At 34.9% G+C, this 26,195-nt stretch overlaps 1 long non-coding RNA gene across 2 annotated transcripts; it reads right to left on the reverse strand.

Moving 5' to 3' along the window:
- Positions 1–1,269: 1,269 nt before the first annotated feature.
- Positions 1,270–15,586, reverse strand: LOC117924091. Of its 2 annotated transcripts, none has more exons than XR_004652718.1 (4): positions 15,068–15,586; positions 3,371–3,556; positions 2,432–2,483; positions 1,270–1,808 (listed from the first exon to the last, which is right to left on the reverse strand). It is a non-coding gene; the product is annotated as an uncharacterized LOC117924091 (long non-coding RNA). The 2 variants fall into 2 exon arrangements; XR_004652717.1 differs by lacking the exon at positions 15,068–15,586 and adding an exon at positions 4,092–4,367.
- Positions 15,587–26,195: the final 10,609 nt, after the last annotated feature.

Genomic DNA, 26,195 nt, shown 5'->3' on the forward strand with positions numbered 1-26,195 from the left:
AGTCATTCCACCCTTAGAGCGAACTTGGAGTAGACCATTCCTACTTCCTGAGCTCCAGATCAAAGCGCACTGTAAAGTGAATTCCACCCTCAATGCGCCCCTAGAGTGGAATTACAGCAAGAGAGCATCGAGACCCCATTCTTCTTTATTCAGTCCTTCCATATACTCAATCCAATCACCAACCCGCCCAACTCTTTCACTATGCCCTCTTGTTACATTTTGAGATGGTCGTTTTCAGAATTCAGGTTGAAGCTGAATTCATTAGTTCAAATGGACAACCCTGTTACATGGAAGTTCCAACAAATAGAAAACAATGTCCTGTATGAGCAAAAGAAGGGCTTCCACCGAAGTAGATTTTCTTTCTTTGTTTGACTCTTCAAAGTAAGAAAAACTGTAGTTCAAACCATCCAAACACATGGTTCCAGAAAAAGAGCAATCCCAAGTACAGGGCTTGAGCATCCAACAGCATCGGTCTGTAAGAAACTACCCTCTGTTGAATTGTAAGCTTTCTCCACAAAAGAGGAACAATCCACTTAAGCCCCACTGTGTCCTAGGAGACTAACCACAGAAAGAGCCATAACAGGCCCGTATAACCCATTTTCTAACTAAAATGACCTGATTTAAACCATCATCAAAAACCGCAAGGCAAGGACAACATCTGAAAACCACATGGAGCTCTATTTTGATGTATATATACACACACACACACAAGCAGTTGTAAATGTAAAATGATAGAAAGATAAGAAAACAGATATGATGCAAATGCAGATATAATAACAAAAGCAAGAAATTCCATTGCCAGGGAGTACTATTCAAACAATACTATAGTATTATACCCACGGCCCCGATGCCCTTTTAACTGGAGAAGCCTTTAATAATAATGATAATAACAATAATAGGCCTACCAAACAGGCGATCCATCAATCTTGTTTCAAAACTCAAAAAGTCATCTAAGGAAAAGCAGAAAGTCCTTTACAGGCTCAGGAAATAGCATAGAATGATGGATCCTCCACCCCCACCTCATTATATTGAGTACTTGAGTTGGCTTCAGCAAATATGACAAAACCAATGCTTAAATAAACCATGAATCTTCCTTTTCTGTCCACATGATGGAACAGTGAGATGTACTTTTGTTTCCCTAAACAAAGTTCCTCAGTCACACATTCACAAATCACAACAGAATGCGAAATTAAGATCAACCATGTAAGTATTAAAGAGTATAAGCCAGTATGAAGTTCAAATCAGAAGGACAGAGGGCATGACAGGAAGTTGCAACTCAAAGTATCTCGATATAGTTCTATTCATGATCATGACATTCATGTGCCATGACCATAGTTAAAAAAAGAACACAACAAAGGAGCCCTAGTAGAAAATTGTAACTGAGTTTGGCTCCTCCCCTTACATCATCTCCTGGAAGAAAAATACCCTTAACTAGACCTTACAAACCCTAATACAAAGTACATTTAACATATTATATTAGTATCCCATCTATACTTCTTGTGCTACTATTTCCATTTTCTATCCATCACTACTCTACATTATTTGAAATATATATAATTTCCCAATTATGCTCATTATCAAAAGTACTTGCTTCGCCTTCCTCTTCCTCATTCATCTCAAGGCCATCCATAGCCACCAGTATAGGATCAATGCCATCCACATCTTCTGTCCTCTCATGTTATCTCTTTATCTCCTCATTATTGGCTGTCACCAGCATCTCTCCGATGCAGTTAAGCCCATGAAGTAAACAAGCAAGCCCAGGTTGGTTCAAGCTTCACACCTTGAATCTGAAAGGATGCACTTGAGATCTGTTATAACACATAGGGATATATCAGCATCCAAATATTGAGACTTGAGATTGGAAAAATGTTCGAGTGTCACTTAAGATTTATTGCACAAATGTGGTTATTGTGGTTGTGATCAGCAAAGAAAAGGATAAGCAATACAACTTGAGAAAAATCAGGGAGGACGATGACTGTTGAAATATGGGTTGAGTTATTCCATGGCATCAAATACTTAAGAGCGATGTTAGAGTTGATGGGAGACATCTAAGCAGAAATCTTTTTGCATAGCAATTAAAGAGTCAGTTGCTAAAAGGGAACCATTAGCTAAGGGTTGACAATAGAGGTTTAACAATATTGATTTTCTTTAAGCATGTATGAAGAGAGACCGATAAATGGATGGATAATAAAGAATTTATTTAAGCTTGATTTTCTTTTCAACATTAAAATGGGACCTGCTCACTCCTATAAAGGCTACAACAATGATGAGATGTTCAAGCTTGGTAATATCACATTAGAACCAATCACTCTTAGACATATGCTATGCTAGGATACTGATAATAGATCGCTCTTGTTCAATTTAATTCCATTGTTACGCAAGTTATTTTGAGTTGTTAATCAACTGTAATATAACAATCAATGTTGCATACCTCTTTCCGAATCCGCTCATGCCATTGCATTTTCAATCCATCAAAAGCAAACCTAAATTAGAAGATAAAAAATTAATTATCTTAACTTACTACAATGATAAGGAATGGGCCATGAAGCATAAAAGAAATTCAATTTTTTTAAAAAATAAAAATTGAAAAATTAAAAAGAAATTGATTTCTTCTCTGTTAGCACAAAGAAATTTTTAATTATACCATATTTTACACCACTTATGCTTACATCATCTAATATTTCAACTCATAATAACTTTCCCTATTCTCACTAACATAGATAGTTCCCTTTTCTTATTATTTTCCTAACAGTTATTTGAATTAAGCATTTCCCAATAATAGATGTTAGTTACTTCTTGTTAAAACCATATTGAAGGAGACAACAATCACATATGTTGGGATTAAATGAGATAAGAAAATCTCCAAGACTATTCCAAAATGTTTTTTTTCCTAGTATACCACAAAATTTTATCCCTTGTAAATAAGGTCAAACTGTACATTTTCAAGTAATTCCTCCCTTCAATAATTCTATGAAAAATATGTAAATAAATAAGTAATTACCTCAAAAACTAAAGCTTCCAAGTTGATGAATGATTCAACATGTATTTAACACAAAATCCATATGCATGAGCATTGCAGTCCTTTATCCAACTAAAAAAAGTCTCGTGTATCCTCAGTAAAGAATGTTTCAAGTTCAAAAGAAAGGAAAAAATATTCATATACATGTACAAGCACCTTGTTAATGTTTTAATTAATAAAATAGATTAACAATCCCATATGGTATCTTTGAGATCAATGACCAAAATAAAATGTAAGAGATAAATTAAATATGATATAATTAAATAAACAGTATATCCCCCAAAATTTTTCCACAGACGTCTATTTTATAGTTTAGATCAATAGATTTTGAGGTAAAAAAGCCATACATACCTCCAGAAGACAGCTGCATTTTCTCACCCCTCAATATATTTCTGAGATCAGTCTACCTGTTCTGTCCAACTATTAGAACAATGATGCCAATTGACTCTTTTTTTTACCATGGAGAATGTCAAATTGAGTTGTAACTGCTACCTCCTTTTACTTCTTGCTCTTTCTCTCAGCTAAAGCCTTGCTTCACTGTGACGAAAAAATTTGCACACATGATCAATATTGTTATCATTTTTCATTTTGAAAAATTACACTTATTTTTCTCATAATGCATAAAAAATATAGAGTTAAAACTATTATTTGGTAAGGGCTAAGGATGTCAATGGAGTGGGTTTGAAGTCATCATCCTATCTTGGTCACTCCCCTATAGTAAAGGAATTTCCCATGCCCAAACAAACCTAAGTCAGGGCAGGGTGGAGAGGGATGGTTAAGCATAATTGCTCCCCATTCTAGCCCCATGCTCCCTAGGGTTAGTGTTTTCAAGCTGAGACAAGTCGGGTTGGGTACAAACAATTGGCATAAGAAAACAAAACCAAAGAGGGATTAAAGGGGTTTCTTCATAGCAGTCACATTATAGAGAAAATTAAGATCACTTGCCCACCCATTTTTCCTTCATTAACAACTTAAAAGATAAAATATAACTGAAGGATACCATCTAGAATTATAAGCAACTTAGCTAACAAAGACCAAATTTGATCATTCTGAGGGACAACCAAAAGTATACCAGCAATGTTTGTGATAGCAATGGTGATGATGATGGGGACAACTATAGGGACAGCCACAGTGATGGCTGCAACGTTGAGCTGTAATTGGACTTGATGCAGTTCCTCCCAATGGAGTGAAGAGCATCTGCAAATATCACTCGCTCTGTCAACTTCTTCTAGTGAGGGCTCTTATCTTTTGTCTGCAAGGTGGTTTTTCCTCAATCTTGAAAGTATCTTAGCTTCTAATTGGTAGAAATGAAGATTCTCAATGTTAAAAGGATGAGGAGGATTGCAATGGAGATGGACACTCCTTATCTTTTGGCGGAGAAAATGAGGATGACTGCAATAGATAGAGGTGCAATGAGATTTAGGGTGGATTTGACAATGAGGGGAGTCAATAGAAATTGAATGCTATAAAGGGCATACTTGTCTTTTCATATGTAAGTGCAAGGCAAGGCAGGTGGACACAAAACCCAAATCACCCTAAACACGTCTCAATTAAATAATAATAATAATAATCTATGTTGCATGCGTTTGACTATGAGTGTAAGATGTGGGTATGTGTGAAACTATCTCATGTTTCACAACTCAAATTCTAGGATACGGGCACTCAACTAAAAAGGATCCAAAAATGGGTATGGATACTAGGATATAGACTATTAAAAGAAATTTAACTAAAAATAAATTGGAAGTCAAGATTGCCATTTTAGAAGCGCCGATCTTTCTCCTCTAATCCTTTTTTTCTCCTCCTCTTATCCCTAAATATTCTTAGGGAAATTTATTTTTCATCTAACTCTTCTTTTTCTCTAATGCAGTTATTACTAAGTTGAAAGAATAAAATAGGAATGCTTACAAAGATCTCATACCCAAACTCATGTCATGTCATTTTGATTTGGGTATGTTGGTTGAAATCGAAGGATCCGGGTATCATAAATAATAATAATAATCCCATACCTAATCCATCCCTAATTAGGAGTAGTTTACTTGAATTTTCAGGATGTTAACATCCATAAGTAAAAATGGCATGTTTAATAGAGAAAATAAACTATTTGTTGTTTTTGATAACAAAAATATGAGAATGATACAAAATTATAAATAATACATGTTAAAAAATTATTTTACAAACCTTTTTTTCTTATGAGAAGGGTCGATTTAAAAATATTACATTTTAGTTTTCTTTTCAAAAAATAAAAAATAAATGCATTGATTACTTTCATTTTAGAAAATAAAAATATTTGTGATTTTTATTTCCATCACCAACATCTCTAAAATGCATACTTGAATTTCTGAATAAATTTATTTTTTTCTTTTGAAAATAGGTCATTCCTAGAAAATATTAAAATAATGTTTTTCATGCTGTAAAAAACATGAGCATATTAGCAATTGACGATGATAGAAAAATGATTACATTCATGATCACTTTATTCCTTAAAATGAAAGCTTAAATATTCATTTCCATTTGGATATCATATCTATTTCTATTTTGCTAAGAAAGTCGATTGGTTTTTTTTTTTTATCTAAAGTAGCTTGAGCCTAACAGGATTGTGGGCAAAATGCTCTCCATTTTGGAAAATGGAGCTCATATATTTTTTGATAGGTAAAGTAATTTCATTAAAGGCCAAAAGGCTAAGGAAAGAGTATACACGGAGTATACCAAGATACAAAGGAGTAAAACACCAAAGGGCAAACAACCCTCACCCTTACTTGGTGGCTAGCCAATCTACAAAATCTATCAAAGAGAAAGTGTGTTCCTTTATATACACCCTAACCCAATTCACAAAAGTGTACAAAAAAATGGAGCTCGGATATGAAACAATGATGTGCATTAAAGTACATAATCATTTCAATGTATAATAATTGGCTTTGTAAAATTTCTCAAGGAGGAAGAGCTAAAATACATGTCCTACTAACTAGGAGTATTGAGGGGCAATGAATAACAGGTAGTATTTAACTGTTATTCTCAGAACATTAAATTTTACAAATGAGATATCTCTGCCTATACAAACAACCAATCTCATGATTTCCAATCTTTGACACTCTTTGCCCAAAGCACTATTAAGTGAGGGGACGAGTTAGTAGGAGTGACATCAAATGAGAATCTTATATCTAGCCTTTGATTAGTTTACACAGAACCTTGATATAGACATGAAACACTACAATTTTAACTATCTAATCAAAACATGTCTCAACCAGTAAATAGTCTCTAAAAGAGAATCTTCCATATATATATTCCAATGAAATTGATCATTTCTCTATAGATGATCAAAACATCAAATGTCACAATATTGAAGATCCAACAAGAAAACCAAAAAAAGATTGAGCTAATCCAACTTCTACAAGTCAAACAAATTGTAAAAGATAAATTCATAAACTAACCATATAAATGGAAATGTAATGGTACAAAAGCTAAGATATCCCTTCCTATCCAAACAACCAATCCCATGATTTCCAATCTTCATTACTCTTTACCCAAAGCACTGTTAACTAAAGGGTGGAGTTAGTAAAAGTGACATCAAAACCTCGCTAAGGAGTGATAGTATGAATGGAGCTTATGTCAAGATAAAATAATAATAGTAATAAATGAGACATTATCATATCATGTAAAAATAAACATATAAAAATATATCATTTAGTTTCATGTGTAAGCTTCCTTTTAGATGGTAAATAATCTAATTCATGAATACTATTTTCAAATCAATTCATATAACGGTTGCCAATCCTAGGTACAGGACCGACCACCCTAATTAGCTAGGGTTGTTTCAGTTCATTACACTCTTAAGAAATTTCATGCCTGTTCTCCGATTGCTGCTGCCCAGATAAACTGAATTCAAATAAATAGATGCTATAAACTAATTATTTGCACATGCATAAAACTATCATATGTCAAATATGATTCTTTCATTACAATGTCTTTTTACAAACAAATAAATAAATTTAACATTGCTTTAGAAAATATACAATGATCCATTCCAAAAAATATGGCCTTCTAAATGAGTTCAATCAGAACTAAATTTCAATAACACGATATCCTCTTATCTAATGTTTTAATTGAATAAAAATGCAAGAGCTGATGAAATTCATATGTGCTTAATACTCTCCTCAACAATATAATTGATCAAGGTTCCTATTAGACTTCGGTGGAGTGACTACTACATATGTTTACTTTTGGACCCTCAAATAAATTTATCTAGGTCAAAAGGTCTCCATTGAAACCCTTCTAAATTGTAAAATCAAATCCTCAACTTTCAGCTACAAAACAATATACCTCATTACACTCTAACTAGGTAATGAAGCATACCTATATTAAAATGCTGTATGTTGTGCTTATACAGCATCCATAGCTGCTTCCTCGTTTTATTTTATTTTATCTACACTCTCATTTCATTTCTTTTTTCATTAACAGCAGTTATCTCTTCTGCACCATCACCACATGTGCAGGACACTAACAACTCATCCCATTTATCTAATGCACTCATCTTATGTAGAAAAGGTGCAAAATCTAATGCATTTCCCATGAGATTCATTGCATTAAAAAGGCATTTCTAAATTTCTAACTAATTTTGTCTGATTTAGGAAACTATAACTAATTTTATGTTCGGATAATTAAATTAGCTAACACATTCCCAAGATTCCTAACCAATTTTGTTTCATCTAGAAAATTGGAACTATTGTTATTTCAATTAGGAGATTAATTTTAATTTGTCATGTTGCTATTTTATTTAGCATTTGACTTCATCAAACACATAACTTATTGACCATTAATTATGGTAGAGAAATTTGCTAAAAGAGATATTTGAAGTCCTTCAAACTCTGGAGATCTTCAAACCCTAAGTCTACTATGTTTTTTCTTAACCAATAATTAATCTTCTACTTTTGACTAGAGAAATATGCCTGATATATGGGGTTTAAATGAAGGTGCAAATAACTAAACATTCTTTAAGTAAGAACTTGAATACCAATCAAGTCACACACCTTTAAGCCTAAAACTACCAGTCTGCAAATGCCCATAACTAGAGGGATTGATACTTCCTTGCCAAAACTAGGTCCATTCTCATTTATAGGTTACAACATCTTATGCCGAAACTCCTAGGAAAGCATCCTTGCTAACATACAACTTGCTTTTGAAGCCTTCTACTTGAGCCTTGTACAAAGGCAACAAACCACTTCTTTTGCAACCAATGAGTTCTATATATACTTCCATTTACCACTATTTTTTTTTTTTTTTTGATAAGCATACTTCCATTTACCACTATTGAAATAACTTTCATATGCTTTCTTTACTAGTGCAAAACTAGACATCAGATTGAGATGTAAATTTGCTACATGCCTCACATCTCACTGATTTACCAAGGTTTTCCCACGATGAATTTTGATGATTAAAAAACAAAGGATATGCATTTGATGGTGTGCTTAAATCTTTTTTAAGCAGGTTATTAAAATTGATAAAGCATTTGAAGGACAAAATAGAAACAAAGAAGGATGTAAGTCAAGGTGCACTAAGTTAGGACTCATTAAATCTCTAATCAAGGCTCAAAAAGAGGATTTGGTTTGTCTGTAGGAAACCAAAATCCAAAGTATGTTGTGTAGTTTGGTTCGGTCGTTGGGGGTGGGCAGGTTCTTGGAGTGGGGTGCTTTTGATTCTCGGGGTATGGGAGAGGGGGGGGGGGGGGGTGTTAGTTTTTTGGGATAGTAGGGTTTTAGAGCTGATTGAAATGGAAATTGGCAATTTTTCGGTTTCCTGTCGGTTTAAGAATGTGGAGGATGGCTACTATGAGGTTTTTACAGGGGCGTATGGCCCTGCTGTTGGGAGGTTTAGGGAAGATTTCTGGGAGGAATTGGGGACAATCAAGGGATTGTGGTAGGATCCGTGGTGCATAGGGGTGATTTTAATGTTATTAGATTTTTGGGAGAGAGGAATAGCATTTCAAGACCGTCTTCAACAATGAAAAGATTCTCGGAGATCATTGAGGATTTAGAATTAAGGGACCTCCCTTTGTGGGGGGGGGGGGGAGGTCTTTCACGTGGAGGGGTGGGTTGAATAACCAGGTTCAGTCAAGGTAGGATAGATTTATAGTTTCAGAGGATTGGGAGTGTTATTTCAGTGGGGCAGTTCAAAGTCTTCTACCCAGACTTGTTTCTGACCACTGCCCAATTTTGTTAGACTGTGGAGGAGCGAGGAAGGGTCCTTCCCCCTTCAAGTTTGAGAATATGTGGCTGAAGGAAGAAGGCTTTAAGGATTTGTTAGGAGTTGGTGGATGGGCTTCCAATCCAGAGGGTCTTTCAGTTTCACTCTGTTTGAAAAACTAAAAGCGCTTAAGGCCGGCTCGAAGATTTGGAACGGAGAAGTGTTTGGTAATGTCACTGCTAGAAAAGATTCAGCTTTGAAGCAGATGATGTTTTGGGATTCAATAGAAGAGGACAGGGTGTTGTCTGCCGAAAAGCAAAATCTCAGAAAGCAGGCTTTGGAAGAGTATAAGAAGTGGGTGATAATGGAAGAGACTTCCTAGAGGCAAAAGTCTAAAGAGTTATGGTTGAGGGAGGGTGTCAAAAATACTGGTTATTTCCAAAAAATGGCCAATGCACATAAGAGGGTCAATTCTCTGGTGAAGATTAAGATAAATGGGTCGTGGGTAACAAAAAAACGTGACATTAAGGATGGTGTGGTTCAGGCTTTCCATTCTCTGTTGTCAGAAACAGATGAATGGAGGCCCAGATGCAATGGGTTGCAGGTTGGGGTTCTGGAAAGGGAAGCTGCAGCAATGTTAGATGCTCCTTTTTTTGAGGAAGAGGTGTTTGGTGCTCTCTCAGACCTCAATGGGGATAAAGCTCCTGGTCCTGATGGTTTCACAATGGCGTTTTGGCAATTTAGTTGGAGTTTTTTAGAAGGAGGAAGTTATGGGGTTCTTTAAGGACTTTCATGATCAAGGCAAGTTCGTCAAGAGCATTAATGCTTCTTTTCTGGTTTTAATTCCTAAGAAAGGAGGAGCTAAAGATCTCAAGGACTTTAGGCCTATAAGCTTGGTGGGCAGTCTTTATAGCAAAGGTGATAGCTAATAGGCTCAAAAAGGTGATGGGTAAGACAGTGTCCAAGTCCCAAAATGCATTTGTGGAGGGAAGGCAAATCCTGGATGCCTCGCTGATTGCAAATGAGGTGATTCATTCGATGCAGAAAAGTGGGGGAGGTGGCATCCTTTGTAAGCTAGATATTGAGAAGGCATACGACCATGTAAATTGGAGTTTTCTTCTTTGGTTGATGGAAATGATGGGTTTTGGAGCTAAGTTGATTAGCTGGATTCAGTGGTGTATTGGTACTGTCAGTTTCTCTGTCCTTAATAATGGAACTCCCTCAGGATTCTACCAAAGTTCTCGGGAATTAAGACAGGGGGATCCTTTATCCCCCTACTTGTTTGTGATTGTCATGGAGGCTCTCAGTTGTTTGTTGAAGAGAGCGAAGGAGGGAGGGTTTTTGCCGGGGTGGCAACTTAGTGATAGAGGAGGTGCGGGAGTGGAGATCACTCATTTGCTGTTCGTGGATGACACTTTAGTATTTTGTGAGCCTTCCATTGATCAAGTGTCCTACTTGAGTTGGCTCCTTATGTGGTTCGAAGCCATGTTAGGGTTGAAGGTGAATTTGGACAAAAGTGAGATCATCACGGTGGGAAAAGTGGAGAATGTAGAGGAGTTAGCCCTTGAGTTTGGTTGCAAGGTTAGCAAGCTCCCATCTTCTTATTTGGGTCTTCCTTTGGGTGCTCACTACAAGGAGGTGGCAATTTGGGACAGGGTTGAGGAAAGGCTGAGGAAGAGGCTTTCCTTTTGGAAAAGGCAGTATATCTCCAAAGGGGGCAGAATGACCTTAATCCGGAACACTCTGTCCAGTATGCCTATCTACCATATGTCCCTATTTCATATGCCAAGGAGTGTGAGTTTGAGATTGGAGCGGATCTAAAGGGACTTTCTTTGGGGTGGTGGGGCCTTGGAGAGGAAGCCCCATTTAGTGGAATGGTCTATTGTTTGCTCAGATAAACGAAAGGGTGGTTTGGGTGTGAGGGACTTCGCGTTGCTGAATAAGGCACTCCTATGTAAGTGGAGTTGGCGTTTTGCGGTGGAAAGGGAAGCTTTGTGGTGGCAAGTTATATGTGCAAAGTATGGGGAAGAAGAAGGTGGTTGGAGGTCCCGTGTTGTGAGAGGTAGTTTTGGGGTTGGTTTGTGGAAAGCAATTAGGAGAGGTTGGGATGTGTTAGGCGACAATTTGGTTTATTTTATGGGAAATGGTAGGAGGGTTAGATTTTGGAAGGACAAGTGGTGTGGAGATGATCCTTTGTGTACTTCTTTTCCCATTTTATTTGCTATATCCTTGGCTAAGGAGGCTTGGGTGGCGGATGTGTGGAGCCATTCTGGAGGGGGAGTGTGGGCTCCTAGGTTCTCAAGGCGGCTTAATGATTGGGAAGTGTTCAATGCGGAGCGTTTTCTCTTAAGGTTGCAAGGGAGGAGTGTTTGTAGTGATGTGGAAGATCAAGTAATTTGGACTAAGGCAAAGGACGGAAGATTCTCTGTTAAGTCTCTTTACAAGGCGTTGGAACCGGAAAGACTAGGGGATTTTCCTGCAAGAGTTATTTGGAATTCCTTGGTGCCTCCGAGGGTGAGTTTTTTTGCTTGGGAGGCTACATGGAAAAAGGCCTTAACCTTGGATCGTATTCAGAAAAGAGGGTTCTCCTTGGCTAACAAATGTTACTTGTGTCTGGCAGAGGAAGAGTCTATTGATCACATCCTCTTGCATTGTGGGCTGGCCAGAAGTTTATGGAGCTTACTTTTTTCCCTCTTTGGGGTTTCGTGGGTGCTCCCCTCTTCAGTTAGAGAGGTGTTATTGGGGTGGTTTGGGCCTTGTGTGGGAAAGGAAATGAAGAAAGTGTGGTTTTCAGCTTCCTTGTGCTTTTTTTGGATTATTTGGAAGGAAAGAAACAGTAGGGTGTTTGAAAACGAGGAGCATTCGATTCATGGGTGTAAATCGTTTTTCCTTTGTAATTTGTGGGCGTGGACTAGGGGGTTTTATGGCTCTAGTCCCCTTTCCGTTGTAGATTTTGTAGATTGGTTAGGCCTTGGTTAAGGGTTCTTTTCTCTCTCTTTTGTATACTACCTGTATACTTTGGGGTGCTTCCTTTATGTGCCTCTTTTCTTTTAATATATTTCTCTTTATTCATCAAAAACATTACCATGTTCAAAGTCACTTGACCTTTCCCCTTTGATGAAAAACTGATCTAATTTATTGCACCAAAGGAGGATGTATGTTTGAGGTCCGCTAAGTTAGGATCACATTAACATGTTCGAAGTCACTTAACCTTTCACCTTTGATGAAAATATTATCCAATTTATTCCTTAATTGTCACAAATTTTTCAAAAAATTGGATGAAGTGAAAATTGTATTTCAATTTCCATTGAAACTTAAGAGATTTTCCAAAATTGTTAGGAGTATAACCTAGCAGATTCCCCAACTTTTTGATGCTCAAAAATTGAAAATTTGTAAAATTAGAATTGGAATGAGACAACTGATTGATCTAGGCAATGAGGGTTCCTTGTTGGTAGAAAAAGGTCATGCTATCATTTAAGTGAACTCAAACCAGTTAAACCATCACTTACAACCCCTCACGGCTAATTGATAGTCAATTGGTCAATCGATCAGTTGTGTTGTTACTTATGCTTGATGGTTATTTTCAACCTCAAGCTCCTATTTAAATTTTGATTCATGATGTAACCTATTCTTGAAATTCATTGATACATCACATTAAAGAGCTTTTGAGTGCACCCACCCTTTAAATTGCAAATCTTGTTTAGTGCATGTTGATGCTAATTTTATTGGGGATGGTAGGGCCCAATATTTTGAAAATTTCCCAACTTACAATAAGATAAAATTAGGATTAAGATGCACTCAATTTTCAACTCCTAGTTTACAATGAAGCTTAAATATAAAATGGTGCCATCCTAGCACTTAAATTTCAATTTTCAACTCCTATTTTGAGCTTAATTGAGTTGCTATCCTAGCATCATTTTTTACAAAGCATTGAACTAGCACAATGTAAAATGGTGCGAAGACGGTGCTAGGGCTTGAAGTTGCACCATCCTAGTGCAATTTTTGGCTGAGACTGAATTCTCCATAGAGAAAGATGTTGCCAAGACCTATGTGGCACATCCTGGCACCATTTTCCTCAGAGAATTCAATGAGCTGTCATTCTCGTGTTACATTGCTATCTCATGCTCCCTCGCTTTGATCGCTTGCCCCAGGATGCTTTCACCACCTTCAAAATGCCTTACGAGTTCTAGGAAATACCAAACAGTCCCACTTACATGAGTTCAAAACGTCATTCTCCCTTGAAACAAAAAAGAACCCACCCCAAGCTATCAATCACAGCAAATGGATAGCATCTACCTCAAAGAAAAAGAGGGAATCAACAGCAAGCAACACATGTCAGACCTGTACTCCTTGCCTCTCCTTCGTAACCATGAAACTAATGAATCCACCTTCCACTGCCCTAGAAATAAGACACTTAAGGCTTCAGTAACTAAGACTAACAATAGGTTGAGAGAATGTCATGCCCTTTTGAAATCTAGCTTGCAAGCAACTGTTGCCCTTGAGTCCTTCAATCTAAAATCTAAAGCCTCATCAGTAATAAGAGCAATGTTCAAAATCTACCTCTCTTCCACAAAAGATTTCTAACACTGACACTAGTCCAATAACCTTCTGTAGTTTATTCACCAACACTTTTAGAGAACAACTTGAATAAACCTCTGTAAGAAATTGATAGGCAAAGTACGTGATGTAGTTAGTCCCATCTCCTCTTTATTGAAACCAAAATAATGAATGTGACATTTAAGTTCCTTCCAAAAGTCCCAAATTCAAAAAGACCTAAAAAGATTGCATTACTGCTTCCTGCACCATTCCCTAGTTGCACTGCACCAAAAAGCTATGGTGAACCCATCCAATTCCACATAAGTCAAGTAAAGCTACTAACATCTCTTCACAATACACTCTCAAGACCACCTTTCTAGGTTTAAAAGCCACCTCAGCAATATCAAGCCTCTGAACACCAAGATCCAAGCACAGAAGCTGGAAAAAAAAATTAGAGACCTGTGATTTAATATCTGAAACCTTTGCAAGCCAAAGTTCATTCATCTTTGAGCTACCAACGAAGCTCCTCTCTTGTATTTTTGTATCCCACTTCCAACACCAGCAAAGGCTCCTCCAAAATGGAACTCGAAACAATCAACTCATCACTAGAGAGACAACCCTTTTTGTGATATCCCACATCAAATAGAAGAGAAAATATAAGTATAAACTCCTCTTAACTATATAGACGTGTTTTAAAACTGTTAGGGTCATTTGGGTCCAAAGTGGACAATATCTATATGGTTGGGTACAAATCGTTATAAATGGTATCAAAACCGATACTCGACTTCGGTATAGGGGTTTGTTTGGCCCTATGAACATTGTTTGTTTGTTTGGCCCATTGTGTTTGTGTGAGGGATGATTGTAATGTCCCACATCAGATAGGGGAGAAAGTTAGTAGTGCTATATATGTATGGCATCTTCTTAACTTTATAGACGTGTTTTAAAACCGTAAGGACCCCTTGGGTGTGGAGCTTTACACTTTCTACATCCCTATCTCAAAAATCCTAACCTGCTGTAAAGCATCAGCTGTCCGAACAAATTTTGATCAAATCACCAAACCAGCAACTTTAAGCTACATGTTCTCACAACTTCCTCTCCTAATGCCACCACAATCCAAAAGAAAGAAGAACATGGAACATCAACATAATTCTCTCTAGACGCCAAAGTCTTTTAAACCTTAAATTATTAACTATACATACATACATACATACATACATACATATATATATATATATATATATATATATATATATATATATAACAGCTACATTAATTAACAGATAAAAACATATCATGCATTATCAGAAGTGAACACAAAAAGGGGAAAATAAATACCAATTCCGTAAGCAGGGGATGCAAAATCGCTTCCTCTCAGATTTCAGGCACCGAGCAACTCGTCCTTTATTGTTCCTCCGACATTGATGGCACGTTAAAGACTGCTCCTTTTTCTCCACTTTAAGGAATTTTTAGTCAATCGCATTATGCTGGGCTCCTGTCCCGAGCCATCGAAGGCGTCGACTTCTCCACACAGAAACTCCTTCATCTTCAGAGTATCCAATTTCCATGCCTTTTGGTTCCCCCGTTTTCCTCAATCATCAAACCCTCATTCTCCCCAAATTTCACATCTTCAAGATTTTAGGCTGCTTCTCCCCTCACCAAATCCTGATGTTTCCCTTAATTTCACATCTTTTCGAGGTTCTCGAACAGGCCTCCTCTCATCACCACTCCCCCACATTTTCTCGGAAAAATCATCATTTTCCGGCCTGCGCTTCTTCCCACTTTCGACTTCGGAAGGCGTTTTTCCCGAGATCCTCCGACCGAGGCTCTGCTTGTGGCATCCTTCCACACCGTTGCGGTTCTTCATACCGATTCCGATGACACAGGAATTCCCAAAAAACCAGGTAGAAAGCTTTAGAAAGAGAAGTGGAAACACTTCTGTTGTCCTATAGAGAGCGCATCTCTCGGAGTAGTAGTGGAGTGACTGCTCAGTAGACGTTTCAAGCGTTCCCGCCATACGTGTTAAATTATTTGCTAATTAAAAAACAAAAATAATCTTTTTATTTTCTAAAAACAAGGGTTTGTGCGGAATTAGTTTTTAAAAACACATTTCAAATAAGAAAAAAAATAATGATTTAAATAAGTGAATTTTAATTTTTTCAAAAATATTTTTTTCAGTTTTAAGTTTGTAAAAATATTTATAAATTTAATTTATATTTTTAAGTTTTTAAAAATATTTTTAAAATTAATTGATACTAATATCAATTAAAAATATAGAGAATATTTTCAATTACAAATAAATTAAAGATAAATCATTTTTGGTAAAATAAAATATTAAATTTTTAATAAAATCGTAAATTTTAAATTTCCATCAAAAGGAATGATTCTATTAATAGATATTATAAAATATAGGCAATAATATTTTCTTAAAAATATAATTAATTTGTTGATAAAAATGAATTACTAATATTTTATTTAAATTCAAATAAACTTTAAAAAAAAAAAAAAGTGAACTACACCTCAATTACTAATATAGTACGTTGGACTAATTTTGATTTGGAAAATTATACTTCATTCATCCAACTTCTTTTTATAATAAATATTTTTAGGACAAAATATTCATGAAATAACCAAACTACCCTCAAACAGAAATACTCATTCATCTTTCCCTTGAATGCCACATTAAAGCTCGAACATTTGCATGGTGTCTGACCTTTAGGTCCAAATATTTGCACGGCGTTCACCCTTCTAGGTCTAGAGATTTGCATGACGTTCAACCTTTTAGGTCTAGACATTTGCACCATGTTTAAAATTCCAAGTTGGACACTATTGAACGAGTTTATTTATTTATTTATTTCTCTTACACCTTTTCATAATTTCTCATTTCTAAATTATTTTTATATTCTTTTTAATTATTATTTTTAACTATTTTTATAATATTTGTTTTTATCGAAATTTACATATGAAATAAAATAAGTCCTAAAAGATATTTTCTTTTACAATGTATGGTTCTTAAAAATTTTGAAGGGAAGAAAATAAAAAGAAAAAGTCAAGAAAAATAAAATAATAAATTTAAAGTTAACAAATTATTTATATATGTTTTTTCAAACTTGTTTCACTTATTTTCCTTTGTTATATAAAAATTAAATAATTTTAAAATATATAAACTTTTAACTAATTTTAATTATATTTTATTTTCTTTGATATTTTCTATGGTGAAACCAAACATGAGAAAATTATTTTCCTCAATATTTTTTTTCTTTTCTTAGTAATTTTTAGTTATGTTTGGTTCTTGATAAATTTAAGGAAAAATGTAAGAGAAAGAAAATAGAGAAGAAAAGTGGGTGACAAAAAAAAGTAAAATAAAATAAAAAATAGATTTAAAATCAAGAAATTATTTTCATTTCTACTTCAAACTCACTTCATTTATTTTAACTCTTCCACATAAAAATCAAATAATTTAAAAATCTATAAATTTTTAACTAATTTTAATTATATTTGTTTTTTTAGTATTTTTCATAATAAAACCAAATGTAAAAAAAAAATATTTTTCTTAATATTTTTTTTCCTTAGTATTTTATAGGGATCAAACATAACTTCCAGGAACTAAACATACTTATAAGTTATTGTTAGGAGGCAAAAAGTTGAGAGAAAAATGAAGAAGATGATGAGTGGAAGAGAAGAATGGGAAGAATCTTTTAGGTATATTGAAAATTTGTAAGAGTATATATTAATAAGGTTAATATTATAAAGTGGATGTGTAAATAGGGTAGATGTAAAGAGAAATTTAGTGAATGCAACTATATAATTTCCCTTTTGATTTAATCTACTATTAATTAGGTCATTTTTTTAATTCCAAATTATACTTAAAAGTGAGTAGACTCATTAAAGAATTTAAAGCATTAAACTTCACTTTATTTTATCCAACTTAATTTGAAATCTTAGGGGTTTTTTTGGTAAAACTTAATACTTATTACTTAATGACTTAAAGCGCTCGAGCGGGTGCCCAAGTCAAGCTAACCCAACCCAACCAAATAAGAGATTAAGGGGGAGCAGTTTCTAGGAGTTGGAACTGTTAGAAACTACCCAGAAACCACTCCATAAAAAAAAAATAAAAGATATATATATATATATATATATTCTCTAGGAAAAGAAAGACCGAGAGAACTCGAGAAAAAAAAGTTTTTTAAAAAAGAAGGTAAAAGACTTTTATGTTATGAAATAGAGCGGTTCTCGATTTTAGCGTGGTTCCATTCACGACTTGGGGTGAAGAATTAAACAGTTAAACAACTATTTTTTGGATCTTGGGGCATTTCAACATGGTAATCCAAAGTTTTCCTACAATGGTATCAGAGCATGTTTAGTTTGTTTCTCGTTTTGTTTAATTTGTTTCTAGAAAGAACACAAAGTCGATAAAAATGTTTCCATGGTTCCTTAAAAGAATAGTGTCCCTATAAATAAAATAAAATTAAAAAATGAAAAAAAAAATGGTGGATGCAGTGAAAAGTGGATAATATCTACTAGTGAAAAGTGTTAGTGAAAAGCAGATAATATCTTGTAAAAGGCAGTGGAAAGTGGATGATTGTATATATATATATACAATTGCAAATTGTTGGAGTTAGTTGGGTGCCCAAGTTGTGTTGACCCAACTCGATCCAACCAAATATGAGATCAAAGGGGAGTAGTTTTTGGGAGTTGGAATTGCCAAAAACTGCTTAGAAACCACCCCATTAAAAAAAATAAAAAAATCTCTCTCACTCTCACTTTTACTTTTCTCATGGGAAAGAAAGATTGAGAAAACTCGGGAATAATGTTATCTGAATAAGAAGGTGAAAGGATTTTATGTTGTGAAATGAAGTGGTTCTCGATTTTAGTGTGGTTTCATTCACGACTTGGGGTGAAGAATTAAATAGTGAGACAACTACTTTTTAGATCTTGGAAATTTCAATAAGGTAATATGAAGTTTTTCTATAATGATATCAGAGCATGCTTAGTTTGTTTTCCGTTTTGTTTTGTATTTTTTTAAATAATAATTAGGTTCTTCTAATTAAATTTTTTATTTGTTCAAATAATTAATTAAAGTATGAGTATATGTTACTCATTAAAAATAAATTAAATTAGATCCTTTTGGTCAAGTGTGAAATGGTACGAATGAAGAGAACTAGGAGAGTACTAAGGGATAGAAGACCTTGGTTGTTTTTTAATATGCGTATGAACTACAAGAGGGACCCTAGCTTTTTATAAATGAACACGTGGATCATGTCATTAATATGATCAAGAGTTTGGAAGTGGAATATATTTTTCCGCTAGGCTATAAAAAGCGAATCTTATAAATGTCCTTAACAAAACCTGAGGTTAAAGTTCGAGAACATATATGAGAATTTGTTCAAGAAGTGCCTCAAGGTTTCACAAATAAGTCTTTTGATGACATAGTAGCCCTTTTTAAGGAATATTGGCAAATATGCTTTATGAAGAATGTCATTATACAAATGACAGTGCTTTCTATTTATCCTAACTTGCGAAGTGTGAATTTTTCAAATTCTATCAGATATAAAAATATTAGAGGATTATGGTTATTGAAAACAACTTCTAGAGTTATAAAAGACACTCTATATAATCCAAATATTGTTTCTTCTAGCTTCAAGGGAGAATATTAGTTTTCTTCTATATATATATATATAGAAGAAAACTATATATGAAAGACATGACATGACACGACATGCATATTTATCTTTTTGATGAATTAGTATATTTTTTTATTCACACGTCTTCAGTTCTTTATAGATATATTGTCAACACATGCTAGTTGTACAATATTATTTCATGGAGTGAGAGGTTTTTGGTTAAAAGAAATTTATGTAATTTTTTTACCTAAAATTAGCAATACTTGCATAGATTATTTCTAATTTGAAATAATTAAAATTATATATAGCAGTTGATTGAGAATATATTGAACTTTCATTTCTATTACAATTTAAGGTTATTACATTTTAGAAGATAATTAGAGCAAGTATGAGCATCAATATCTGTAAAAGTACTCATTAATAAGATTTGTGCAATATCTCTATGTAGTTGAATATGTGGACTGCAACTAAGAATATCATAATAGAACTAAATAAGGGTAAGAAATTGAATGGTGATAATTACGAGATTTGGCATCGCAAGATTTGGTATATCCTTGAAGAGTAAGAGGCTCTTAAAAGACTAGATCATGTCATGAAAGAACTTGAATGAGGGAACTCTGCCAACATAGAAGGAATTAAGAGGCTTATGTGGTTTAAAAGAAAAAAAAAAATTATATCTTACATTACATTGTTAAGTTGCATGCAAGATGATCTCTTAATTGAGTAAAAGATATACCAAACTGCTTATAAGATGTGGGAAACTCTAAAGGAAAAGTATGATGGACTTTCAGCTACAAAATTGAGAGACCTTGTAATGAAATTTGGAAATTACAAGATACGATTGAACCATACAATTAAATAGCATCTCAAGGAGATGAAAAGAATGATAAGAGAGCTTAAGACATCCGGGAATGTCCTCATTGATGAACAACAAGTTGAGGTAATCTCAGATCGTTACCAAAGAACTAGAACCACGTGGTGGTGAACATGACACATAATGAGAGTGTCAAGAACTTTGATGATATAGTTCATCATTTTGAATCGGAAGCCGAGCGACTTGTGGTTGTTAAGCATTATTGAGAAAATAAAGCCTAATCTTAATAGAGAAAACACTCAAGAGAGGGGGTGAATTGGTTTTTTTTTTTTTTAAAAAAAAAAAATCAAATACAACAAATTCAAGCAAAGGAAGCACAAATATAAGGAGATAAAGATAGAGGAAGCAAACTCAGATTTTATAGTGGTTCGACACCCCTTGCCTATGCCCACTCTCCTCAAACTCCTAACCAAGTGAGGGTTTCACTATACTTGAAGTTTTAACCAAGCTTCCAACACCTTTACACTTGGATTCTAGTTTTAATGGGTTTTTACACAATCCCTTCAAGTCTTTACTTACTTGAAGCTTCTAACACTCAAATAACAAATTCAAATCTCTCAACCTAGCTCAACAATGACTCAAATACAACACAAATGCTAGGATAAATCACAAGGGTGCACTAAAGAATATGCAAATGGAGATTTAATGCATCAAGGAAAGAATGAGAGCTTTTAAGGCAAGAACAAATAGGTAAACAAATAAATGTAGGTGTTGTTTTGCTCATAAATGAAGTGGAGTTCTCAATTTATAGGTTTCTAGCATCGGGAGCCAAAATGCCAAAATAGCCTCGACTGGTCGAGTTGGGGGTTGACCGGTTGACTAGTTATTTGAGCATTTAATGCTTGGCAGGTGACTGTTATCCTCAATCAGACCTCAACCAGGAAGACATAGCCCCTTGACTAGGAATGAAAGGCTACTAGAAGAGAGAAAAGGTTTTTTTGCATCTCTTAATCGATCATCGACTAGGAAGGTATAATCGGTTGACCAGTAACTTAGCCAATTGAGCCGGTTGGCTAGTGCCTCAACCGATTTACCATTTTTTGCTTGAAAACCTATCTTTTTCTGTTCTTTTTCCTTCTAACACTTAAACAAGGTCTATAGGTAAATTAAGATGTCAATTTTGAAATGATTTGCCTAAGGTTCATTTAATAAAACTCAGGTTTTGATGGAAATGTAACTTTAATGCATAAATCGAATTTTTAAATATGCATGAAAAAGATATGAAAATCCTAAGTACGCTTATGCATTCTTCTTAAATATGTTACTACGATTAAAGGGTTTTCCAATTGTCTTGACCTTGCATCCATTGGGTCCTTCAATGAACTTCTAAACTAACACCTGAAATTTTCTAAAATTCAAACCAATTAGCAACTTAACCATAGTTTGTTATCATCAAAATGCAATTAGGAGAACCTTTGAGCTAACAATCTCCCTTTTTTTTATGATGACAAACCTTGGTTATCTAGGAGAAAAAGAATCTCCACCTAAAACTAATCATGGATCAACAATCAATATTTAAGAAATTAAAAACACGATGATCAAGACATGTTAGAAAGTATTGCAATAAAGAAAAATGTAAAAGGCATATCATATATCATATGTCAAATGTATTAGTCAGTACATCATATGCCCAATCAAGCTAAAGTAACTAAAGATAAGCAATATATGATCCAAACAAAAAAATGATATGCACATTTGAGTCTCCCATATCTAGCCTCTTAGATCCTAAAATATCTCTCCCTTTAGCAACATAAAAAAATAACAAGGGGAGTCTCCAACGAATCAAGGTTAAGGAGGTGGAGGAGGAAACACGAAACACAAGTAGGCCATCATCTTCTCATGTTGACGCTCCATGCAATCCTCAAAGTGATCAATCATCTACTGAAGATACTCAAACTAAGAAATGAACGCATTCTAATACTGGTCCATCTTATCCTCCATAGAGTAAAATCGTGTATCATTGATCACTACAAACTCCTCCATGCGAGTACCAAGGGAGCTAATCCGGGTTGATAAGTCCATCCATGGAGCATGGTCAAGAGCAGGAGGTGCTTAAGGAGGTGGTATCTCAGTATAGGTGGACTCGGTGAAAGTTGGTCCAGAGAAGGAGGGCTCGATGTATGACGGTTGAGTACATGGTTCCTCTATAAAGGTCGACTCAGTCATCATTGGCCCAGAGAGAGTGGACACAAACTGAACACAACTGGTCTGTGAAGGAATCTCTGTCTAAAGTAGGGAAATATCAAGCTCGGGCCCTCTTTGTTGGTGGCCACTCTGAGGGTCTAGTCCACCTTGAGGGTCTAGTCCACCCTTTATTTTCCTAATCTCTGCCTCCTCCTCAACTCTAGGTTGTACATGTTCCTTTGCATGCTCTCTTTCCGCTTTTCTGATCCAAGAACCATCTAGAGCCTTCTCAAATTTCATCATCCCCATAGACTAATCATTATATGTGTTAAAAATTTTCAGGAGCCTTCAAGTCTGTTTCTTTGCTCAAGTTTATGTCGGCCTCCTTAAATACCAAAGAGAGAAAACGTTCATAAGGGAATACTCTGGTCCTACTCTCACAACAAGCAATCATACGCATCATCATCAGATATCTCAAATGAATTCATCTCCTAGTGACGACTGAATCCATAAAAAACGCCTCATAGTAGGAGACCTCATCTTGGTGTCCACCCCGTGGCAAGAAAGTGAAGCATAACATGTGATGGAGCACTTTGTAGATGATTATCAAGTTGTGTGCCGATGGCTTGCCTATCCTCTAAATGGCCTTTCTAGACTCAAATCTTGAAATAGTAGGCCACACATTAGACTTATATATCCTCAATCCAACAATTGGCACTCTAAGAATCTAGAAAATAGAGTCGACATCCATCTCAATCTTCGATCATCTCAAGGTATAGGAAATAGGACCTCCAACATGATACCTCACCTTGGCATAGAATGCCCATATCAAAGACAAAAAGACGAGTTCAGATAAAGACACAGTTGGAAGCCAACCCATCAAAATGTCCTAAAATTTGAAGTAACTCAGCTATGCAAAGTTAATGTCTCTCTCGAGTACCACACAACAGTGAGAGAAATGTTGTTTGTACCATTGGTACTCATCTGTGGTACTGAACAGGGCGGTGTCAAAACTCACATTTCGACGTGCCTCTAGTTGAGATAGCTTAGTTAAGTGTTTGCCTTGTGCCCTGGAAGCTGTGGGTTCTCATTTGGGAGCCATAAAAGAAGGAGACAGAGCAAAGTGAAGAGAAGAAACTGGTAGAGGCTCACACCTAAAACCCTAACAAAAAGAAATGGAGAGGAATCGGTGCTAGAGTAAGCTATGATGCACAGAAGGAAGAGAAGATGGCCCAAATCTAAAACCCTAGCCTTCAAAGCCTTCAAATCTCATCCAAAAATGCTTTAATATGCTGCAATGGCACCAAAAATCTCTCTTAGACCAGTGAATCGATGAAACCCTTGAAGAGCTAGAGGAAACGATGCAGAAAATGAAATGCAGGAGACTCTTAAAGTTTTCAATCTTGACGAACCGGTTGATCAGACCTCAATCAGTCGACTGCCTAGTTAACAAGGTTAATGCTCTTTGACTTTCCATTTTTTCACACTTTTTCATTTCTTAAACCTTCTCATGCCCTTTTCAATTAAATTCCCCAATTTTTTATGCTCAATGACTAGGGAGTTTTTAATTTTTGGTTAAAAATTGACCATTTTCTAAGTAAATGTCTATATGATGTTCTATATGATGCATATGACATGAAATTCAAGTAATCAATAGGCATAGACATCAAGCATTCATAAGAAAGTATTAGATCATAATGAAACCACCCCTAGTTGTCTTCTAATGTCAACAAATTGTTCTTCACTTAGAGGTTTTGTAAAAATATCGACAAGTTGATCTTTAGTGCTTACAAACTCAAGTGTTATGTCACCCTTTTGTGCATAATCTCTAAGAAAATGATGTCTAATCTCTATATGCTCAGTCTTCGAGTGTTGCACGGGGTTTTTTGATATACTTATGGCACTAGTATTATCACATTTAATAGATACATGTTTAAAAAATAAACTAAAATCACTAAGTGTTTGTTTCATTCAAAGAATTTGTGCACAACATAAATCGGCTGCTATGTTTTTGGCTTTTGTTGTTGACAAAACTACTGAATTTTGCTTCTTACTATGCCATGAAACAAGTGAGTGTCTTAAAAAATGATATGTGTCATTAGTGATTTTTCTTTCAACCTTACAACTGGCAAAATCGACATATAAAAAATCAATTAATTCAAAGCTATCATCCTTAATATACCATAAGCTTATGTCCATTATTCATTTCAAATATGTAAGGATTCTTTTTACTGCACTTAAATGAGGTTCTTTAAGACAATATTGAAATTTAGCACACAAGCATACACTATACATAATATCAGGTCTACTAGTAGTCAAGCATAGCAAAGAACCTATCATGCCTCTATACATAGTAGAGTCAATGGATTTACCTTTTTTACCTTTATCAAGCTTGATGGATGAGCTCCTTAGAGTCTTCATTCTCTTTGCTACCTCTATGTTGAACCTTTTGAAAAGATCTCTTATAAACTTTGCTTAATTAATGAAGGTTCCTTCCTTTAGTTGCTTGATTCGAAGTCTAAGAAAAAAGTTGAGTTATCCCATCATGCTCATTTCAAACTTACTATGCATGCACTTATCAAATTCTTCACAAAGACATTAGTAGCACAAAAAATTATAGTATTTGAACATGGTATTTGAACTATGAGTATTTCATTTTCTTTGGTTTTTATGAAAAGAGTTGTGTCAATTTTACCCATTTTAAAATCATTTTTCAAAAGAAATTTGCTCAATCTTTCATACCATGCTCTAGGTGCTTATTTCAAACCATAAAGTGACTTTTTAAGTTTAAAAACATGGTTAGGAAAATTAAAACTTTGAAAATCAGGTGATTGTTCAACATACACTTCTTCATTTATAAAACCATTTAAAAATGCACTTTTCACATCCATTTGATATAAAACAAAGTCTTTAAAATATGCAAAGACAAGTAGCATCCTAATGGCTTTCAACCTAGCTACGGGGGAAAAGGTTTCTTCATAATCTATTCCTTCTTCTTGATTAAAACCTTGGACTACTAACCTTGCTTTGTTTCTAACAATTATGCCATTTTCATCCATTTTATTTCTAAAGACCCATCTAGTTCCAATAACACTTTGATTTGATGGTCTTGGTACTAATTCCTATACTTCACTTCTTTCAAATTGATTTAACTTTTCTTGCATAGCAATCATCCAATTTTCATAATCTAAAGCATCATTTATATTTTTAGGCTCAATTTAAGACATAAAAGCTAGATTATTGCAAATGTTTCTAAGAAATGATCTAGTTCTTATCCTACTAGATGGATTACCTATGATATGATCTTGTGGGTGATTGATGACAAACTTCCGTTCTCTAGGAAGGTCTTGGTTTGATTCACCTTGCACTTATTGAGGAAATGGTAGTGCCAATGGTGATCTTTCTTCCTTAGGATCAACTCCATTCTCTTCTTGTTGTCTTTTGTCTTCAATTGGAATCTTCCCATGTAGGTCTCCAAACCTAAATCATCATCAATACTCTCTTTCTTGAAGAGAATTGTTGATTCATAACAAAAAAAAAAAAATACATATGGACGGAATCCTCTACAACTATGGTTCTTTTGTTGAAAATTTTAAAAGCTTTACTTGAAGTTGAGTAACCAAGAAAAATTCCAACATCTGATTTTGCATTAAATTTTCCAAGACTTCATTGGTGTTTAATATAAAACACTTGCATCCAAAGACTTTGAAATAACTAATGTTGGGTTTCTTGTTTTTTCAAAACTCATAGGAAGTTTTTTTTAAGTATGAGCCTTAATAAAACTCTATTTAAAACAAAACAAGAGGAGTTAACCGCTTCGCGCTAAAAATATTTTGGTAGATTG

Source organism: Vitis riparia, chromosome 10 (assembly GCF_004353265.1).
Source record: "Vitis riparia cultivar Riparia Gloire de Montpellier isolate 1030 chromosome 10, EGFV_Vit.rip_1.0, whole genome shotgun sequence".
Lineage (NCBI taxonomy): Eukaryota > Viridiplantae > Streptophyta > Magnoliopsida > Vitales > Vitaceae > Vitis > Vitis riparia.